We start from the raw sequence: 5,518 nt of genomic DNA, 5'->3' as shown, positions 1-5,518 counted from the left end.
ATTTGCTAAGCCTGGGAGTGGGGTCTGGGGTGAGGTGGGGTCTCAGATGGGGCGGGGCCTGAGGCCGGAGTGGGTTGTGGGGTGCGGGCTGAGGTGGGGTGGGGCCTAGGGGTGAGGTTTAGGTATGTCGTGCCTGGGGGTGCGGTCTGGAGATGGGGACCCCTGAGGTCTGGGGTGAGGCTTGGGTGGGGTCTGAAGTCAGGTGGGGTCTGTGTGGGTTGGGACTGGCTGTAGGGTGGGCAGGATCTGGGGCGGGGACCGGGAGGACTGGGTGGAGCCTTGGACGCTTCCCTCACCAGCAACCCTTGCAGCAGAGAAGACAGCATGGTCCCCAGGGAGCAGTTCCTGACCGCCAACATGCTGCATCGCAGTGACCCTCCTGTGCCCACCCAGCGCTGCCAGCCGTTCCTCGCCAATGGCCAAGGAGACCCTTGTTCCATCCCCTGTCCACTTCTCTGTGTCCCGGGGAGACACCGCGTCCTGCAACACGGCTCACTTCTGCAACCCCTCCCTTCACCCCGCGGGTCTGCGGGGAGAAGTGGAGGCAGAAGCCTATGTGAGCGGCCCACAGTGCCCAGAGTGTCTGGGTTCCCTGGCCTGGACGGGAGGAGGCCATCAACTATGTTTAAAGGTATTTGAGTAGTGCACATACCAAAGGGACAAAGAGTGCACCCCCATCCACTGCCTGTCTGGGTTTCAGTGCCCAGAGAAGACTGCCACCTTCCTCTCCTTCTGGCTGCACACTTTCCTGGTGGGTCTAATCGTGGTTCTTCCCTGCCAAGCTGGCCTCCGTCCCCAGGCCCCCTTGGGGGTCAGCCTGGGCTGCTCCCCAGCCAGGTCACCTCCCTCCCTGCCTGCAGCCCAGGTCCAGGGGAGCCCAAGGGACCCGCAAGCCTTCCCCACCCAGGGTCCCTAGGAGGCGTCAGGCTCCAAGGTCTCCGCTGACGTTTCCCCAGGCCGGTTTTCTGGAGTTTTCCAAGTCCAAGCCAGCTCTGGAGGCCGACACTGCGTGGCTTTATCATGATTCGATTCAGGTTAAACGTCTCTGTCTGAGACCCAGTGGCCACACTGGGCAATATGACTTGATCATTCATTTGGTCAAGATGGTGTTTGACCCACATCTTTATTGCAGACGTGCTTTCTCCTCCTGGGGGTAGATCTTCTGCCCCATAGATGGTTTTTCTTTTTGTTTGTTTGTTTGTTTGTTTGTTTTATAAACTATGTTGACATTATACCACTTTGTATGCTTGTCTTTCACTTAGCAAATTGAATTGTGAATGTCTTCTCATACCATTAAATAGCTCCAAAAACGGGGCGCCTGAATGGCTCAATGGGTTGAGCATCCGGCTTCGGCTCAGGTCATTATCTCGCGGTCTGTGGGTTTGAGCCCCGCATCAGGCTCTCTGCTGACAGCTCAGAGCCTGGAGCCTGCTTCGGATTCTGTGTCTCCCGCTCTCTCTGACCCTCCCCTGCTCACACAGTCTGTCTGTCTGTCTGTCTCTCTCTCTCTCTCTCTCTCTCAAAAATAAATAAAACATTAAGAAAAAGTAAATAGGGGCGCCTGGGTGGCTCAGTCGGTTAAGCCTCCAACTTCAGCTCAGGTCAGATCTCGCGTTCGGGGTTTCAAGCCCTGTGTCAGGCTCTGTGCTGACAGCTATCTCAGAGCCTGGAGCCTGCTTCTGGTTCTGTGTCTCCTTCTCTATCTCTGCCCCTCCCCCTCTCATGCTCTGACTCTCTCTGTATCAAAAAATAAATAAGACATTAAAAAAATTAAAAAGAAAAAGAAGAAGTAAATAAATAAATAGTTCCAAAAAACGTGATCTTGGGCACTACCTAAATTGCAGCCTGTGGGGGGTATTGTACTTCATGTGCATCGATTCCAGGCTTACTGCTGGAAGCTTGGCGGTCGCACGTCCTTCCCAGCTTGCTTGCTGACGTACTCTCAGCTGAGAATGATGTCTGGCAACTAGCAGGAGCTCAGCAAAAAGTTTTGAAAAGAATGAACACGGCTTGAGCCTCGTCGTCCAATATCACAGGAATTGGCACAGCAAACATCCTTGCACGCAAACCTTCACATGGATTTTTAGGAGGATCACATTTATGAGAAGGGAAACATTTATGTTGATGGAGTGAGAAATAAGGATGCAAAATCACATATATGCTCTTACCTCCAAAGCACATAACTGTACAGAGAACCACCTGAGAGAAAATAGACCCAAAAAATCTACAGGGATTAACACTGAACATTTGGATGGTGAAAGGTTTTGATTTATTATGAAAGTTCCCCCAGGGGCACCTGGGTGGCTCAGTCAGTTAAGAGTCCAACTTCAGGTCATGATCTCACAGTCCGTGGGTTCGAGCCCCACACGGGGCTCTGTGCTGACAGCTCAGAGCCTGGAGCCTGCTTCAGATTCTGTATCTTCCTCTCTCTCTGACCCTCCCCTGCTCACGCTATCTCTCTCTCTTTCAAAAATAAATAAAACATTAAAAAATATTTAAGGGGCACCTGAGTGGCTCAGTCGGTTAAGTGTCCGACTTCAGATCAGGTCATGATCTCACAGTTCATGGGTTCAAGCCCTGTGTCAGGCTCTGTGCTGACAGCTAGTTCAGAGCCTGGAGCCTGCTTCAGATTCTGTGTCTCCCTCTCTCTCTGACTCTCCCCTGATCATGCTGTCTCTCTCCCTCTCTCTCTAAAATAAATTTTAAAAAAACAATAAAACTTTTTTTTAATTTAAAAAATAAATTAATTAAAATCAAATGAGCTTTAGGCCACATTTAGAGTACTGTGTCCCCGCTCAGTATCACATTTATAAATTTTTTTTTAATTTTTTTTAATGTTTCTATTTATTTTTGATACAGAGAGAGACAGAGCATGAGAGGGGGAGGGGCAGAGAGAGAAGGAGACACAGAACCGGAAGCAGGCTCCAGGCTCTGAGCTAGCTGTCAGCACAGAGCCTGACGCGGGGCTCGAACCCACGAATGTGAGATCTGACCTGAGCCGAAGTCGGAGGCTTAGCCGACGAGCCACCCAGGCGCCCCCAGTATCACATCTAAAAAGGATGTTGCCCAGGGTAGAACATCTGGAGGGAATGGCCCATGGGCTCTGGTACTCACGTGGCTCTTAACACTTAAAGGATCAGGCACATTCGTCCTCCAGCCCAAGATCCAGGAGGAATGAGCAGTTTCTTCTAATCCCTGAAGAGCTGTCACATATCAAAGTGCAGACTCTCATTTTATGCAGTCACAGAAGAAAAGTTTGGGGAAGGTATACTTTTCCCAGCAAATAAGGAAGACTTTTCTAACAGTCCATATGGTCAGAGATGAAAACACAATGTAGAAGGGAGTGGCCACCAAATGGCATCTCCCGGGGTCACTGGGCAGGCCGTTGCTGTGGGGAAATGAGATGCCTGCCAGTGTCAGGCCCAGGGCCCTGGTGTAGTCGCCTCTGGCCACCTCCAGGCACCTGTCTGCAGCTCCTCCAAAACCCATGGCCTCCTGGAGGCAGAAGAGGGTCGGGGTCCTGTGGTGCCTCCCTCCCCCTTCACGTGGGCCAGCTTTCCATAGAATCTTTCCCCCATTCCACCGCACTCCCTATACGCTGCTCTGGCTTTACTTTTCTTCCTAACCCTCTCCCCAAAGAAGAGTTTTTACTTGGTGAGTCACCTGCTGCTTTTTGTCCCCTCCTCTGGGGCTGGAGAGTCCTTGCTGTCATGTCACTGGGGGCAGACCAGTGTTCAGAGCCCAGACCAGTGCCTGGCACAAAACAGGCCCATCATGTTTGTTCAATGAATGAATGGTTCTCTGAAGAAACAGAGCACCCGGGCTGCTGAGCAGCTCAGGCAGTTGGGCATCTGACTTGATTTCAGCTGAGGTCATGACTTCATGTTCTTGAAATTGAGCCCCATGTCAGGCTCTGCACGGACAGCATGGAGTCTTCATGGGATTCTTTCTCTCCCTCTCTCTCTCTGCCCATCCCCTGCCCTCTCTCTCTCTCTTTCCCTCTCTCAAAACAAATAAACATTTAGAAGAAGAAAAAGAATAATAAGAAGAAGAAAGAAGAAGGAGGAGAAGAAGAAACAGCACAGGTCCAGACAGCCTTTCGGGAAGAACATTAAAAGCCATGGCACATGGACCAAAGGATGAACAAACAAAATGCTGAACACCCATACGGTGGGATATCACCAGCCTTAAAGAGGAAGGGAATTTTGAGGCACCTGACTGGATCAGTAGGTTGGGCATCTGACTGTTGGTTTTGGCTCAGGTCATGATCTCACAGGTTGGTGAGTTCGAGCCCCACTTTGGGCTCTGCGTGGACTGTGTGGACCCTGCTTAGGATTCTCTCTCTCCCCCTCTGCCCCTCCCTGCTTGTGCTCCTCTCTCTCTCAAAATAAATTAAAACTTTAAAATAAAATAACTGCCCAGTGCATAGTAAGTGCTCAAAAATATTTTTAAAATGGCTAAGATGATAAATGTTGTTATGTACATTTTACCACAATTAAAAAAAATTAATTGTGAGTAATCGGGAAAACGCGGTCTCCCTAAACCAAGGATAGGAAAAAGCAGACAACTGAAAGGGTAAGAACAGTACTTGGAAGGCGCCAGCTGATCAGAGAAGGTGCTTCATCTGATAGAGCGCTACAACCACCCTAAGACCGACCAGTCCCAGCGTGGGAAGTCCCTCTTTCCCTCCAGGCCCCGCCCCAAAGAGGCCCGCCCTCATTTAAGCCCCGCCCCTCCACCTTCATCTGACAGCCCCAGTCCCTATCCAGACCCCGCCCTCAGCACGGACCCCACCCCCTACATCTGATAGCCCCGCCCCTCCGCCAAGCCTCCTCCGCCAGGACCTGCCCTCCCAGCCAGTCTCTGACAACCTCCTCGCACAGGATCCACCCATTAGAAGGCCCTGTCCTCCGCTGGGACCCTTCCGCCAGGCCCCGCCTCCTATCCAAACTCTGACACCCCCTCTGACAGGCCCCGCCCATCGGCATCCCTCTCCATTCCGCTTTGCCCTCCTGCCACGCGCCCCCTCCAGTCGCGTTCTGACACCCTCTCCCCTCCGGCCGCACCCCGCCCCTCCGCCGGGCCCCCTCTACCGAGCCCCGCCCCCTAGCCAGCGGACACCCCCTCTGACAGGCCCCGCCCATCAGCTGTCCAGCCACCGCCCCGTCCCAGTCGCTCCATCTGGCCCCGCCCCGCGGAAAACGAGCAGGAAGCTCAGGAGGCTCCGCAGACACGGCGTTTGGAAAGGTGTGGAGGGGTCGCGGGTCGCCGGTGGTGGTCCCCCGTCACCCGCGCTGCCCGCCAGCCCCCAGCTCGGCCCGACTCGGCCAGCCACCCCGACCCGCGCAGAGCCCTGCCCGAAGGCGGCTCGGGGCTCTACTGCTCTGGTCTGGAGGCGGGGCCGGCGCGCGGCGTCATGCATATGCATGAGCGGCGCGGCGGCTCCATTGTGCCCTCGGAGCGGGCGGCGGCGCGATGGCGCGGGTGGTGGCGGCGGCGGCCCCGGGGCGGCGGGCGG

The 5,518-nt window shown here is 53.9% G+C and overlaps 1 protein-coding gene across 1 annotated transcript in view; it reads left to right on the top strand.

The window, feature by feature from the left end:
* The first annotated feature begins 5,159 nt into the window (after positions 1 to 5,159).
* ZMIZ2 (zinc finger MIZ-type containing 2) overlaps positions 5,160 to 5,518 on the top strand; it is a 14,273-nt gene continuing 13,914 nt past the window's right edge. The window contains exon 1 of the mRNA XM_029930967.1: positions 5,160 to 5,247. The gene's annotated coding sequence lies outside the window, so the exon portion shown is untranslated. The remainder of the gene's footprint in view (positions 5,248 to 5,518) is intronic.

This window comes from Suricata suricatta, chromosome 2, assembly GCF_006229205.1.
Source record: "Suricata suricatta isolate VVHF042 chromosome 2, meerkat_22Aug2017_6uvM2_HiC, whole genome shotgun sequence".
NCBI classification, from domain to species: domain Eukaryota; kingdom Metazoa; phylum Chordata; class Mammalia; order Carnivora; family Herpestidae; genus Suricata; species Suricata suricatta.
The sequence above is the reverse complement of the archived record's forward strand: the minus strand, read 5'-3'. Positions and strand labels throughout refer to the sequence as shown.